The following is a 16,413-nucleotide window of genomic DNA, read 5'->3' on the forward strand; positions in this document are numbered from 1 at the left end:
CGCAGGCTTCCCCATGTCCTCCCCATCTCTCCAAATCCATCCAAAGCCTCCATCAGAAGAGCTGGTAAGTGGCTTGTTTGCTGCTCTCTCTGGTTGTCCCCTGCCAGAGACACCTGGAGAACTGACCTGCTGTTTGCTAAAGACAAGGAAAAGAGGGCACAGTTGGCTCTTCCTGGTCGAATGGATCGGTCCTGCTCAGGTACACGGGCCTGGCACCTTGTGGCACAGGTGGAGGTAGCTATGGGTGGAGGAGAACATGCTGTGGTCAGTAGCTAAGTCCCATCCATTCACACTCCCCTCTCCCAGTGGGGTGAGGGAGAGAATCGTAAAAAATACCAGTATATTAGAACTCATGGGTTGAGATAAAAACTATTTACTAAGATGGAAGAGGAAAAAAACCAATCATAGTAATGATGGTAGATGTATCTATGCGTGTACAAAACAATTGATGCCAAGCAGTTGCTCACCATTTGCTGACCAATGTCCAGCCAGTCCCCAAGCAGCAGCTGCTCCTCTTTCCAGTTCCCCACCATTTTTCAAGGTTTTTTCCACATGAAGTCACATGTTATGGAATACCTCTTTGGCCAGTTTAGGTCAGCTGTCCTGCCTCTGTCCCCTCCCAGCTCCTTGTGCCCCCTCAGCTTCCCCCACTGTCAGTATAGTACGAGAAGCTGAAAAACTGAAATACCTTTGGCACTGCACAGCAACAACTAAAGCAGCAGTGTGTTATCAGTGTTGTTTTGCTCCTAAAGCCAAAACACAGCATCGTACCAGACACTGTGGAGGTAAACAAACAAAAAAATCAACTCTGCCCCATCTGAAACCAGGACAAGGTGGCAAGTGAAGCCTTGTGACTGACAGTAAAAGTGAGCTCTGGTGGATGTGCTGCTGTGGGTGCAGCATGTTAGGATTTTCAGATCTGCTTGTGCTGTGAGATCTGCAGGAAGAGCCTGTAGGGGGAGAGACATGAAAAGAGAGATTGCAGCTCTGCCATACTGCCGCTGTTGTGAGGGGATGTCTGGGCAGCGAGTCTGGCTCTTACCTTCACCCCTGGGTTGAAGACGTGAAATGGGATGACTGCTGGAGCTGCAGCAGAGCCCTTTTAAAAAGAGGAGTTTTCAATAGTTTGGTGTGGGTTTTTTTGGTCTTTGAGGTACGCTTCATTATTCACAGCCTCTGCAAATTAGGTCTCTGGGGGTGCAGTGCTACTGGTTGGATGAGCTGCTGTGCTGCTGCGTTGGCTGGCGGGCGGCTGATGTATGTACAGCTGAGGGCTGCCTTGTAGAGAGTGCTCTCTGGGCCTTCTTTGACACTTAGGAGAGCAGCCCAGTTGTGTGCTTGCTCCCAGGCCTTCTCCAGACCTGATGAACTGGGAATTAACTGGTGTGATGGGGAACTTTTGCCAAGGGATTGTGGGTGCAGGGAGGGAGGTTGGTCCTGTGTTGAGGATCCAGAGCTTTCAGCCTCTTTGCTGTGCTGGCTGTTTTGGGGTTTGGGATCTCCTTCTGCTGAAATAAATTACTGTGGGAGAGTGGCTTCTCCTTGGATGGCACATCAAGCAAAACTGTTCGATGGACTCCTGTCTGGGACTGAACCACCTGAAGAAAACTCTCCCACCTCAGTTTTCTGCAGCAGTGACCCTAAGCTTCCATAACAATCAGTGTACATGAAACTCACATAGTCCCACGTCCCTTCTCATCCTCAGCTTGATCATGGCACCCCAAGTCTGTGTTGTTCTTCCTTTTTGTTTTTAATAAATAGAAAAGTCTTTCCCCTCCTTTGGAAACTTCTTGCTTTTGAAAAGTCCTTATGACTGGAAGGAAAAGTATATACTTCCTTCCACGAATGGTTTAATGCCCATTTTCATAGAATCACAGAGCAGCCTGAGTTGGAAGGTCTAAATCCTTTCTCCACACAACCCACCCCAAACCCATTAAGCCTCCTAGTTGCACTGCTGAGCAGGAAGGAGCTCAGAACGGGAGCTGAGCTGTTACCCATGTTCCTGTGGTTCCCGTGAGTGTTGTAGACCAGTCTCTGGTGACATTTAGCACACTGGAAGAAGTGCTGCCCAAGCCCAATCTCACTGAATTCAGTGAGTACATTTTTTTCCCCCCTTTTAATTTCTTTGCTAGCAAATAAACTAGCAAGTAAAATGACCCTGACAAAGGTTTGCTAAAATGCCACTGTAGTGCTTCAAAAAGGGGGAAAATCCCCTCACTGTTTCCACCAGCAGTAAGAACATGCTCCTGGCCTTACGCCTGAGTAGACATGAGTGGAATAAGACCAGCTGGGTGCTAGGGAAGGCTCCGGGCTGGGAGAAGAATTATGGCTCACGGACAATGCTGAAAGGATGGTGCTGAGAGCCGTGCTCTGCCTTGCAGCTCAGATAATCCTCCCTCGTCATACTTCAGGGTGGGCTGCTTGCATTCGTGTCGCTGTTCATCTTCCAGATGGCTTGCAGGTGCTGCATGGGATCGGCATTAAACTCTGCTTGCATAAGATATTAGGGAGGGAACGTTTACTGGGAAAAAAAAACGCTAGCTGCAGAAAGAATCTCTTATGGCAGGTTATGAAGATGCAGGGGTGGGTCAGTGGGTTTCTTGAGTGAGAACCCAGATTTTCAGGCACTGTTTGAAAAGGGGCCGTGCTTTAAGAATTTAAGAATTTAAGAATTGCCACTTCTCATCAGGACACAGAACCACAGGTCTGGGTCTTCACCAGTGCTGGGAGCTTAGTGTCACATTGACAGCTGCTCATGTTCTGGCTTAAGCTGGTGAGTAATTCTACAATCAGATCTCAGTGGCATTTCTTCTGAAATTCTCTCTGGGTTGTTCTTCATCTGGACACAGAGAGCTGGGGAAGCTGCGCTCCTGGTATCCAGTAGGCACCTTTGCACACTTGGTTGATAAGGCAATCTTTTTTTAACCCAGTTGTAATTTCAGTATTCGTAACATCCAGCAGTGACGGCTGGGTCTTTGCTTCAGCCCTGCTGTCTGGATATATTGTTGGATGGCCGTTCCCTTTCCTGCCAAAGCCATTTGGCTTCACCTCATTTCTTTAAAGAGGGCTCTGATGCAGCACCATCAATCATTATGGCCAGAAAATATCTTCTGAATCCCACAGTATTATTTCAAAGCTCCGGACTGTGTGTGGTCCTTTAAAAACATAATGTATGCTTGAAAAATGTAAGGGTCTTTTTTTTCCTCCAAGTGGTCTGGAATGGAGCAGATTGTCCTTGGAGCATTTGCAGAAGCTCAACAGCTGCTGTTCGTTTGGCTTCTGCCCACCTCCAGGATGGCTGATGTCCTGGAAGGCAGGAGGGGGTGCAGGTCGGGACGGTTGGGGCAGTGGAGGGAGGGTTTGAAACTGCTATCCACTGAGCTTTCATGTCAAAAGGAACTCTCTTCTTCTTCCGTCTCTTAAATTTATTGTGCTCATTTGTTACTACTTTTGACCAAAGGCCAGCAAACATAAGACAACGTATGTATTAATGATTGGCAACCCTTCCTGTAGCAGGGAGGTTGAAACTAGATGATCATTCTGGTCCTTTTCAACTCAGGCCATTCTATGATTCTATTTAGCAGAGCAGAGCTAAGGAGTGACTTCCAGCACAAGTCAGCAGCAAAGTCTTAGTGCATTATTAAAGCATTGATATTCACCCTGTGTGGCAGAGAGAAGGAATCGATGCTGTAATCAGCTACTCAGAAACAACCCATTACCAAAGATAAAAAAAAAAAAAAGAGAGACAGACAGCAGCAAAGTTCCACCCTTAAAAAAAGAAAAAGAGAGAGTGAAAATGAATCTGTGCAGGTTTAAATTTGCTGAGGACTTTGGAGACTTGAAATAAAAACTCCATCCAGGAGCTCAGGGCAGATCACACTGCAGTTCGCTAGCTAGGGATTTCAGAAAGAATGCACTTCACTGAGCTCTGTGCTCCTGAATGCAAGGAAGGATTAACAGTGTGAGCCCACGCTGCTTGGAGGCAGTGGGACTTTTGACCAGATGAGGGTCAGACCTAACTGAAGTGCTCACGTCTCCTGCGAAGCAGGTATGCTGTCCTGCAGGGTGTGGGCTAACACTTCTGGTCTAATGCAGCAGATCCCATGGTCCTGGTGAGAGGAGAGAGTTCATTCCTGCAGGAAAAATCTCTTTCCTCTCTTTGGGGGAGCTGCAGCCACCCCAGCATGGAGAATCCCCATTTATTTTTACCTGACTTGTCTGCTGCGCAGCATTTAAACCAATGAAGAGCTGCATAAAACTTACCCCCATACAAACACAGCACAACATAGTGGACAACTTAAAGAAGCCAAGCAGGAGAATCCTGTAGTTGTCTGCCTTTTTCTTTTTTTTTTCTTTAATTTGGAGGAAAAAGGAGCAAATTCTTTTGCTCTGATCTGTCACTGAGACACTGCAGGCACTAACCATGCAAAACTGCTTTTACTGATTTGTTAAAAAAGCACACCAAAAAGAAAGAAACGTTGCCATCCTGACATCTAGCCTCCTGCATGAATTTATGCTTTATGTACACTTGCCTCTAAATCAGATACTGAGCAGATATCATTGCTGAGCTGTGCCAAGTGAAGAACTAGATGACACACCAAAGGCCTTCCCACCCAGCTTCAGTTTTGTGTCATAAATGCGAACTGAGTTTACAGATCCAGCCTTTTATTGTGTTTATCTCTTCTCTGCTGATATCTAGGTTAACATTTGAGGTAATAGACTGTACAACCCATATAAGGCAAATTACACAGTGTCATGGTCTCACCAAAATGAGCTCCCGTGTTTCATGGTAGAGTAGCTTAGAAGGACATTGAAAATGATGTCTTCTATCCAATAGAAGACAAAGCTCCTTCTTTCCATAGCCATGGCTCTGAAAATGGCATTAGTTGCACCTATGCTGTCCATAAGGCTAAAGAAAGAGGCACACATGACCTCTTGGTCTCGCAGCTAAAATAAATTTCATTGCAACATGTTTGTTCTCCTGTCGTCTTGCAAGCTGAGTGCTTCAGGAGCTTGGATAACACATGTGCAGCATTGTACACAGCTTGCTGCCCATCCCCCCAAATTAACAGATTCTGAATCTACAGCTCGTTCAAGGTAGACTAACATGTCTGCAAACATTTGCTTTGCACTGAATGGATCTGCCTTAGCTTCAAAATACAGCAGTGGCATAGAAGATCCCACTCTATCTTAAATGAATCCCTGGTGGCAATCTGGGTTGAACTGCCTATGAAACCAAGGTTGTTTTCTTTTTTAGGGCACATCCTGGAGGTCTGCAGGTGTTCGTGGTGCAGAAACTGGACACAGGATGCTGAATCTCAGATGCGTGAGGTTTTGCAGAAACCACCACCCGTGCCCAGCCACATAAATCCGCAGGGTTACAGAGATGAAGGAAGCTGCACGGTGAACGTCCGCAATGGGAGGTGTTGCTTCAGAGGAAGGATTTGCTCACGCAGAGGAAAGCTTCATGTGAATTAACTAACATGCGAATGGAAAGTGGATTAGCAATGCCACATAAATGGATGGATCCCTCGGATTCTTCTCTTCAGAATTAAACCGGTCCTAATTTGTTTCAGCGTAATTATGAAAGAGGATGTTATACAGGCTTTAATGAGATCTAATGTTCTCACCACAAAAGTTAGCCTGGGTTTATTTCTTGTGTCTCCCAGCAGGGGTGGGATTGGAATGTAGCGCTGATTTTTTTTAGTAGGGAACTTGCATTGTCTTTACTGCGGGTTTTAATAACTGATTCTGATAATGATATAATCTGTTTCTATTGTGATTATACTATTTTTAATCACAGGATATAAAAGCTCTGAATAAGCAATTAATTAATCCTCACCATGTCCCTGCAAGGTTGGTAAAAACTTTGTAATAGTCAGTGTGTGGCTCTTCCAGTGGAATACAGCGAGGCAAAGCAGTGCAATGAGACATGGGAGGGAAGATGAGCATCAAACCTTACTGAATACATGGGTGGAGTTAAGCAAGAAAAAGATGTTATTGACCAGTTTAGAACTTGGTTGCACCACCACGATGCTCTCAGAAGGACGTGTCAGGGAAGCTCCAGCAATCTGGGCATCCACTTTCTGCCTGACCCAACCCACCGCACTCATCGCGACACTGCACACAATGCACCGTGGTGGGAGCAGCTAATAGCAGGGTGTGCGTGTTGTGGATTAGAAGTAATTCATCTGATTTCCTTTTATTTTGAAATGGGATTTACCCATTTAAATTAGATTTTGTTTAAGGGAAAAAAAAGAAAAAAGGGAAGAGGAAGAAAAAATGCTGAGCTCTCGACTGCTGTTTGCAGGCTGACTGCGTGTTGACAGATTGCTCTGCTGGTGTTGCAGTCCCTTCTCTGTTGGTGCAGCTTCTTTCTTTTCCTCCATGGACAGTTTATTTTCTGCTCAATGCTAAGCCTCATGTTTGTCTTACTTCTTTAAATGAGAGCAAGCACTGTGCTTTTGTTCAGCTCCTTTTCCAGTGCCATTTTGCTGATCTTCTCTGCGTGAATCTGAAAGGTCAGGAAAACAAATCAATACAGAAAAGGACCTCCTGCCCCTTTTAACCTAACCTGTGGGAGGGAGGAGGGGGAAATAGCCAATGACATGAAAGGGAATTTTAAGTATGCCCAGAAAAAGCACAGTGGGAGCGAGGGTTTGGAAGGACAGGTGTCGACAAGACCAGCCTCTGCATTTCACAGAGTGTCTTTATGAACTCACGGTCATCTCCTCTGCAACAGCATGCACGGACTGATCCATACAGCTGAAAGGCACTGAACCTGTAACAGGTCTGAGAGGCAGGAAGCAACGGCCCTCACGTTTCTGCATCATTGACTGCAAAGGGCTCTGCTGGTGTGAGAGCCACCACACAATCTGAAGGCCAGTAAATGCTGACAGCTGCCTTGTCATGGTAAAGTGGGTCTCGGTTCTCTCTGATGCCGTGTCCTACTTCCACTCCTGCAGGTGAGCAGCTCCTCTTGCTGTGCATAGACACCATGAAGAGCAGAAGGGAGCTGGAAAGAGGTTCGGTGCCTCTACAGCAACTGGATGCTGTCACTGGAACAGGTCTTGTCAGAAACCCACGCTTGAATGTTATAGCCAAGTCTACTAATTATGGCCTCTGTTCCCAACATCTGCTCTCAAGTATTCAGCTGAGAGTCCCCCATTACTAGGCACTCCTGGGAGCTTCCTTCATTGTCAATGGAGAGAAAACAGCTCTCCTGTTGCTTTACAATGGCAAAGACTTCTAGACTGCTCATACAGGGTCCCTGTGCAAGTGTCTTACATTAGATGCTATACACGCAGATCCTAATCTCTTAATTATGTTATTCTTTAAGCATCTGCCTCTGGATTTTGCCTTGACAGACCTATCAGATGCAAGACTGGTGAACACCCTGCTAATGTATCTCTCCATGTATTTTTATAAGAACCACTTTTTACTTACTTTTTTCAGCATGGAAGGATGTGGTGAGGGACCATGCCAAAGGCCTTGCAGAAGTCCAGGTAGATGACAGTACACTGCTTTTGTGTGAAGAATTAACTGTAGGACACTGGGGAGGAGCAGTTGACTTTGAGACAAGAACATCCTTTCCTGTGCCACTCCAAGCAGATCTTCTTTCAGGTTTTTGGATAATTTCAAAATGCTGTTGGTAAAGGAATTACTACCATTAAAGCCCATTGTGTTGCTGGGTTGTAGAGGTCTTTGTTGTCCCTCCTTATGGATAGAGTCAAGATTCAGGTTGCAGTGCGGTAGATCTAGAATATTTCAGATTATTTCTGTAAAGTAATTCCCAAACAATCCATGTATAACAAAAGGAGATGTAACATTTTAAAAGCAATAATTTTTTTTTGCTGGTTAGATACCCCCATTCTTTACTGTTTGAGACTCTGATCTTGGTTTGAACTTGCCACTGAGACAGGTATTGAAGCAATCCTTACACTGATGGGAGTCTGTGTCTTGCTTGCAGCTTGCCGTACCTCAGCAAATGACACTGGGCAGCTCAGCACCTCCCCAAGGTGACAGAGTGGCCGACCGTCTGTGACTCAGCTGGAAGCATTTTGCAGATCTTTGGAGACAGAGTTGCTGAAATCACACAGAGACATTTGGCATGAACTTCTGCTCATCGTTATGTCCCCATGCAGACAGCAGCATGACAGTGGTGACCTCCCCAGGGGCCTCCTTGTTAATTCACTGGGACATGCTGCTCACCTCCTTCAGAGCCACAAAGAGAATTCTGGCAATAGGCTGTAGTGAAGTAGGCAACAATGGAAAAGATGGGTAATTAACATGGAAATGTTAATTGTTGCAGGCATTTGATACTGGGTTCTAGGAGCTAACCAAGCCTCTGACTGCTATAGTTTACTCACAGATACCCTTCTTAAAAATGCCACCAAGAGCAACACGCAAGGCAAGGCATTGTAAGATTGTACTGAAATAATGTGCTAGAGAAGCCTGCAGCATTGGTTTGATTCTGATACCATTGATGCTTTAATTTAAGATTCTGACTGAAGCCACTGCCAGATAGAATGAGAGGGAATAACCTCAAAACATCTCCAGAAGAGCAGTGAGGCAGTGGCACAGGCTGCCCAGGGAGGTGGTGCAGTCATCGTCCCTGGAGGTGTTCAAGTACTGTGTGGATGTGGCACTGAGGGACGTGGTCAGTGGGCATGGGAGGGTGGGCTGGTGGCTGAACTCAATGATCTTAGAGGTCTTTTCCAACTTTAATGACCCTATGAGTCCACGATTCTATATATGAATATTCAGTATATGTGCATAACAACTTTGAAGTCTTACTGCCTTCAAACTCACACACATGAACAGAAATGACAAGGCTCTGGGTATTTTACTGGAGAGTATGGATAAGGTTTTTCACAGGTGACTGCTTTTTAAAGCAGGTGACTGCTTTTTAAACCCATCAAAAGACTCTGCAACTCACCTAACCACTGGTGAGACACTAATTACTACATTGCCACGTGTTTGCTTAAACTCAGACCCCTTTCCCTGGTAGATTATTGACATACTGCTACGATAGGTCCTAGGTTTGAGTCACCAATGGCTTGGGGTTTGGAGAACACGTATCCTCCCCTTGAGCTTCTCAAAGAGTATCTGTCAGTGTTACCTCAGGCCAGCCTGCAATACTCAGGTGGAGCAGCCAAGACAGGCAAAGGGGACCTGTACGTAAATACTGTTATGCCAAGTCATCTAGGCCTTCAGTTCTGCATCAGGCAGCACGTATGGATGAGGAAAAGGTGCAAACTGGACCAACCATTGCTCCACCAGCTCCCCTTTCAAGTTTTCATTTATTCTTTTCATTTCTTATTTTTCTTTTAGATGATGGTGCTGATAACAGCGGCGTCCTGCAGCATCCTGGGTTAGAGCTACAATTAAAAATGTCCAGTTTCCCAGCATGATTTTCTTTCTTTCTTTCTTTTTTTTTTTTTTTTTCCTGGTCTGTTTTTAAGCCTTTTTAACCCTGAGAGGACAGATTGCCTTTGGTTGTTCTGAAGCACTTTTTCTGCTTGAAGCAAAACTTCCCTTGAAACAGCCCTTGGCATCTCTCCTGGACGGGGGAGCCTCGGTCAGGGCAATGAGGACAGAAGTGCCTCAGCAGGACAGGCCCTTCTGTCCCAGTCCTGAGCTGTGGCAGGTGGGTGCCAGGACTCACCCTGGAATGGTGAGAGCCTGGCTGTGGGGAGGATGTGTCACTGAATCACACTGTGGATGCCTCTGCTATCATCACTCACCAAACTGGCCAGTGTCGAGTCCTTACATCACTTAGCATTGGAAGAAAGCCCAGAAGTTCTGCTGGTTGATGATTTCTTTACTGCTGGGAGAAAGACTTGAGTTAGGCTTACAGATTTTTGTTTTCTGACCATAACTTTGCTTTGCTTTGACTTCGTGTTAACAACGAAATTTGTTAAGTGTCACTCCTTATAACCTGCTTTCTTGGGAGAGCAGAGTCTTGCACTTATGAGCCATATGACCTGTAATGGAAGAAAAAATGTGGTTTGTAAATTAAAATGCTTTAGAAGCCTGGTTGTTAATCCTTTTAGTTGATGTTGGTATTCCCCTTCTTGAAACATAAGCATACACTTTGGACTAAAGACTTTTATAATACCTGATGTCAAGTTTCACTCTGACACAGGAAAAATGACACAGTTCTGGATTCACGTGAGTGAGGTTATGCCATATCATGGAATCACAGAATCATGGAATGGTAGAATGGCTTGGATTGGAAGGGACCTTAGCAATCATCTAGTTCCAGTTTCCATGCTGTGTCCTGTCTGAGAACTCAGCAGTTCAATGGATTGTTGAAGGAAGTTGTTTGTGGAAGAAGAAATGTCAGGAGGAATGGGATCACCTCACCTTAATCCTGAAAACTGAGCTGAGAAAAAAAGCACAGCAATCCATGTCGAATACTGCAGAATTATCTAAGCAAATAGGATTTCTCCTCATTTCTGTTCTACACAGAAGAGAAATAAATGCAGCTCCCAAGAATGATACTCTTTGCCTAAACTGTACCAAACCCTTGAAGAAGAAGATGTACAATGAACTGATGAAGGGGCTTAACCCAGCAGCAGCTCAGCGCCACAAAGCTGCTCACTTTCCCCAGGTAGAATGGGGGAGACAACTGAAAAACTAGAAGTGTAAAAGCGAAAAGTAAAACTCATCAGTTGAGATAATGGCAATTTAGAATGTAAAACAAAAAGCTGTGCATGCAAGCACAGCAAAACAAGGAATTCATTCACTACTTCCCATAAGCAGGCAGATGTTCATTACCTTCTAGGAAAGGGCTCATCACACGTAACAGTTCCTGGGGCAGACAGATGCCATCACTTTGAATGTCCTCCTCCCATTCTTCTCTAACCTCAGCTTGTATTGCTGAACACGACACCACAAATTATGGGATATCCACTGGCCATTTTGGATCAGCTGTCCTAGTTCTGTCCCCTCCCAGCTTCTTGTGTCCCCCAGCTTCACACCGGCAGGGCAGCACTAGAAGCAGAAAAATCCTTTGCTCTGTGCAGCATTTCTCTGCAATAACTGAAACATCAGTGTGTTATCACCAAAATGCAAAACACCAAAGCTCTATGAAGAAAATTAACTCTATCCCAGCCAAAACAGTTGATAAATGCACAAGACAATTCCTTTGGAAAGAGAACATGCTGACTGGGGAGGTGGTAGAGTCACCATCCCTGGAGGTGCTCAGGACATGTGTGGATGTGGAACTGAGGGTCGTCATTAGTGTGAATGGTGGGGATGGGATGGTGGATGAACTAGGTGATCTTAGAGGGCTTTTCCAACCTTAATGATTCTATTATGTTCTATTCTAAAAGAGCAGGAGTCGACCACATCACTTCAGCCCTTAAGTGTCCTCAGGTTGGTGTTCCTGGAGCATGTGGGTTGTGGCATTTCAGTTGTTGTTGAATCACATCATCACACAATTGTGGCATGATGGGCTCCTCGTCACATGCAAGCTATGTATATTATCTGCACAAATAATATACTTACCATGCGGCTCACTACAGGCACTGGCTCTGGGATATCTGTTTTTAACAGTTCTAACAGAAGACCTTACATGAACCTTGCAAGTCAGCCAAAACTGGTTTTTGTGTGGAGTAGCTGCTGCTTGTTTTGTTGACCAGTCTGAGTTTGTTTTTGATTCATATTCTTGTCCCAGTGTGGCTTGCAGAAGTTGCCTAGAAACCATCTCACATCAGCTCACTCATCCAGGACGCACAGCTCCCCATATGCAGGCAGACAGATAAGCTTAACTTCCTAATTTTTTAAAGAAATGCAATTAACCCTCCTTCCTTCTCCCAAGGATGTGATATCTGAGAACTCACAGTAAAAAATGTAAAGATTGCTGAACAAAGTCTGGAGTGCACATCGTGTGGGGGTGTGTGGGTGGAGAAGGAAGAGGAGGCTTTCTCAAGGCTGTGGAAGAGCCAGAAGCATAACAGCCCCCACTCAATCGTCCTTAACACAGCCTTTCACAGCCGCTACTGACAGAACAGCCATAGACTTAGTTTGACCAAGCTTTACACTTGCGCAGGGTACACTTCTCTCAGCTCTTCCTATCTTTTCCTGTCTTTCATACTAGTTGCAACCAGCTGCTTGGTATGAAAATGGACGGGATTCCTCATGTTCTTCCAGGACAAAATCACCTCATTTGTGATAAATGCAGAGAAACTGGCAACACTAGACATGGATATGGTGGTCAAAAAGACCTGTGCAAATGAACCTCAGAAAATAAAGGGGTTGTCAGTTCTGAACAAGAAGAAGTGGAAGTTTTGACCCAAACCCAAAGGCTTTACTAGGCCCTCTGGGAAAATTCACATTTGGGTTGATCTGTAGAGCTTCATCTTGAAAATTTTTACTGTGGGGTGATTATCCTTTTTCCTTGGAATGGCTGTTTACAAGGCTGGATAGTGACAGGACAAGGGGGAATGGTTTTAAATTAAGACAGGGGAGGTTTAGGTGAGAAATTAGGAGGAAGTTTTTCACACAGAGGATGGTGACACACTGGAACAGGTTGCCCAAGGAGGTTGTGGTTGCCCCATCCCTGGAGGCATTCAAGGCCAGGCTGGATGTGGCTCTGGGCAGCCTGGTCTGATGGTTGGTGACCATGAACATAGCAGGGAGTTGAAACTAGATGATCATTGTGGTCCTTTTCAACATAGGCCATTCTATGATTCTGTGATTCCTTGCAACTTGCTTATTAAATGAAAAATGCTACCTCAGAAAGAAAGGAATAAAATGCTGCTTAAGTTGGAAATGAATGCTTCAACATTGAAAGAAGAAAATGCTGCCTTTGTGAGACTTGAAACAACTAAATTTGGATTGAACTTCCCAGTGTTTCTCTTCTTCTCCAGACTCCACTTTCTGTCAATGTTTGCTATGCTGTAGCCATTCTCATTTTATGAAGACAATAAGTAAAGGTTTTAAGCACTAATATGAACACCTGCATAGTGGGAGACTGGATTGCAATTTCCAAGTGTAATTCCTTATGACTGACCAAACTGTAACTTGTCCTTTCTCTGTTTCTTAATGCTCCTCTCTTGTTTTTTTTTGTCTTTTTTTGTCAGGTTTATTGAATATGCTCCCTATGATATATATCTGATTGCCATAGGAAGCATGTATTGGGATCATGAACATGACACTGTCTCCAGCATCTTTTTAATACTCCAAGTTGGTATCTTCTCTGACTAGTTCATCTGCTCAGTTTTCACTGACAGATGTCAAAGACTTCATACAGCACCTCTATTGCAGAGACCAGTGAGTAAATTCACTATTAAAGGTGACACGTCAGGGACACTCAGGCACGACTTGTTTCTTTCTTCTCCTACATCTTGCAATCTCTCTTTTTGTTATTCCTGCAGCAACTTGCTGCTCAACAGTAACGGGTCAAAACCTTCTCTTAATACTGTATGATACATGGTCAGATATCTCAACAGCAACAGTGCTCTGAGGCACGTTCTGCCTGCCTTCTAGCTTTGGGATGAACTGCAGGCATTCATTTTGAGAAGCCTCCTGTGACTTGAATTCTCTGAACTGCATAGTATTGTTCCTTCACCATAGCATGGTCCATGGTCCATCACTGTTGGAAGTAGCCACCAGTGGCTACTGAGTGGCTGACTCATCTCCATGTTATAAGTCAGCTTCTCTGAGTGTGTGGCTGAGGTCTCTCAGTGTTGTTGTCTCTCAGTTGCTCACTGATCCCACCTTTCATGGGCTGAAATGTGAGCTCCAAGATATGTACAGGATTTACTACCACGGTGGGGGTCAGGCAGGAAGACAGAGCAGTTCAGAACAGAGATGCTAAATCTGCTTACAGATTTAAATGCATACATTGCTCTTGGCAACACAAGCCATCCTGTAAGTCTTGAACGCTGACCTAAGGAAATATTTCTAATAGAGACATCTTATTTCCTGTAAATTAGGGTACATCAGAAGCTTTTATCTGAAATCACGCAGAGTTTCACTGTTCATGATGTAACTGACTAAAGAAGCCTTCATATTGCAGGGGAAACAGAGCCACTGTCACTGCCCAAACGTCCACTTCTTCTGGCCCCAAGGAATTCAGAGACAAAGGCCTTTAAGATGGGGTGCTTGTTTCAGCAATTCAAGGATTAAAAGCATAGGTGGGCATTCAAAAGAAATCTTTTTACGTTACTCCAAGAAAGATACAGATTCAATCTAGTAAACAGTCCTAGTTTTGCCCAGCAATTCTGTAAGCAAATGAATTGATTTCAGCTGTAAATGCTCAAGTGCCTTCCTGCACAGTGGCATGGCACTAACATGAGTATCTGGTCACCTCTCTGCAAGTCACAGCCAGAGTGGGGAGCCCACTGCTCTGGGTGTAGGCAACATGGATTTGCTCACAGAGCAGTGCTTTATGGATCTCTTAAGTTAATGCAACGAGTTGCAGATTTTTTATATTCACCTGCATAAACAGCAGTTTCTGAATGTCAGGAATACTTACTTTAGACAGTAAACTCAGGTGCATAGCACAGCAATGCAAAGCAGATTATGTCTGGCTTAAAACTGCTTTGTGTTACCTGAGTGCAAGATGGTTGGGGCCCACAACAATACAAGGCTCTGATTTTTGGTTGATTGATGGGGATATCTAAGCAATTGGCTACGTGAAAGATCCTACTGTACTGGTGGCAATCCCAAACACACCTTGTCAAACTTGAGCTGGCATTCAGTTGAGTTGTCTTAAGTAACTCTTCAGTTGCCTGTGGAGATAGAAACACAGAATCACAGAAAATCCTGAGTTGGAAGAGTTCCATGAGGATCATCAAGTCCAAACCCTGGCTCCATACAGCACTGCCCAAAATCAAATCCTATGTCTGAGAGCGCTGTCCAAATGGTTCTTGTATTCCAGCAGCTTGGGGCTGTGACCATTGCTTCTGGAAGCCCATTCCAGCACAGAAGGGCTGAACTGACTCTTGCGAGTGCCATATTCTCCCCATGTTGTTCCTGGATGAAACCTCTGCAGCTAATTCAGAGTGGGTGCATGAGGAACTGATGGGCCATCAGGAACAACAACCCTTCGGCTGCAACCAGTATTGATCCCTCTGAGCATAGGCCATGGCACATTATCCACTGGCACTGCTGAGCCATGGGGTAGTTTATCAAATACTGCTGAAAAATCGTGCAGCTGTGGAAATGGCTGGTTTGTTGAGCTGACCCTGCCAGCAGCCAATACAGCCGTCTCACTTATACCAGTCATTATCAGCTTGGCTTAGTTACAAGTCAATGTCTTCAGATACAGCCTTTGAGGCTTTCACTTTGCCATGCATGGGAACAGTGAAGAGGGAACCTGCAGAAGCACAAAGTATCACAAACACACCGTCTTTACCTTTTTAAGTACAAAGCAGTGAATGAATGTTGCCGTAAACCTCCTGAGGACTCACCTCACACAGTACTGCCAGCTTTTAAAAGTATGAATGTATTAACCATAGGTAACAAGATCGAGTTCCTGTTTGCAGCTGAAGGAGGGACCCTCTCTCTGAGCATCACGGTATGGCTGGTACTTCCCTACCACAAACAGCTGTGCCTTGTGGCATTCTTCAGCTTCCTGCCAGTTTTGTCCTACCAGTTTTGTCCTCAGTCATCCAGGCTAGGTTAACATCCCCTGTAGAAGTTAAGCAGGTTTTCAAGGCACAACGAGCCCTCATTGAATACAGTTTCCTCAAGGAGAATCAGTAAACAGAAGAACCCACCCAAGTCAGGCAGAAGGCTAACTGCAGTCAATGAGATTTGGCACTCTGGTTTTTCAGAAGCACAAGAAAAGGCATTAAATGGCACATGGATAGTAAAATATGTGACACTGTTTCTGTAGTGTTGTGTACAGCACAAGGCCTCCGAAAGGGTTGTTATGCCCTGTTGCTGTAGTTTCTGAGTAAGCCATCCACTCATCATGTTCCTTGCACTTTTTGCTGCATTCTGAAGCTTTCCCCTGCAGTTGCAGTTAAAAGTTGCAGTCTCTTTACTCTCTCATTTCATTCACATGGAGCAATCCGGCTGCAAAGTCGTGAAGGAGACCACAGTGCAAAACTCAAGTGTTAAAAATAAACAGCAGGCCAAATCTTCACAACACTGGACTGGAGTTCTGCTGAAGTCAACTACAGCTCAGCCTCTGTTCTTAGGCATGTCTGTCTGTAAGGAAGTTTCATCCAGCTTAGCGGTCAGAAATTGTGCAAATCTGAATTTAATAAACATTCAAGAATGTGCCTCACAAAGCTCTCATTAAGCACATCCTCCCACACCGTGCTGTTTTGGCAGCTGTCTCCAACATCTCCCAAGCCCACAAAAGCACCTGGGTAAGGTATCTGTCTGCTCGGACTCGGCAATCCGTCCTTAAATCCCTAGCTGTCATGCCTGTGCTGAAAGCTGTCAGGG

Source organism: Excalfactoria chinensis, chromosome 2, assembly GCF_039878825.1.
Source record: "Excalfactoria chinensis isolate bCotChi1 chromosome 2, bCotChi1.hap2, whole genome shotgun sequence".
Taxonomy (NCBI): Eukaryota; Metazoa; Chordata; class Aves; order Galliformes; family Phasianidae; genus Excalfactoria; species Excalfactoria chinensis.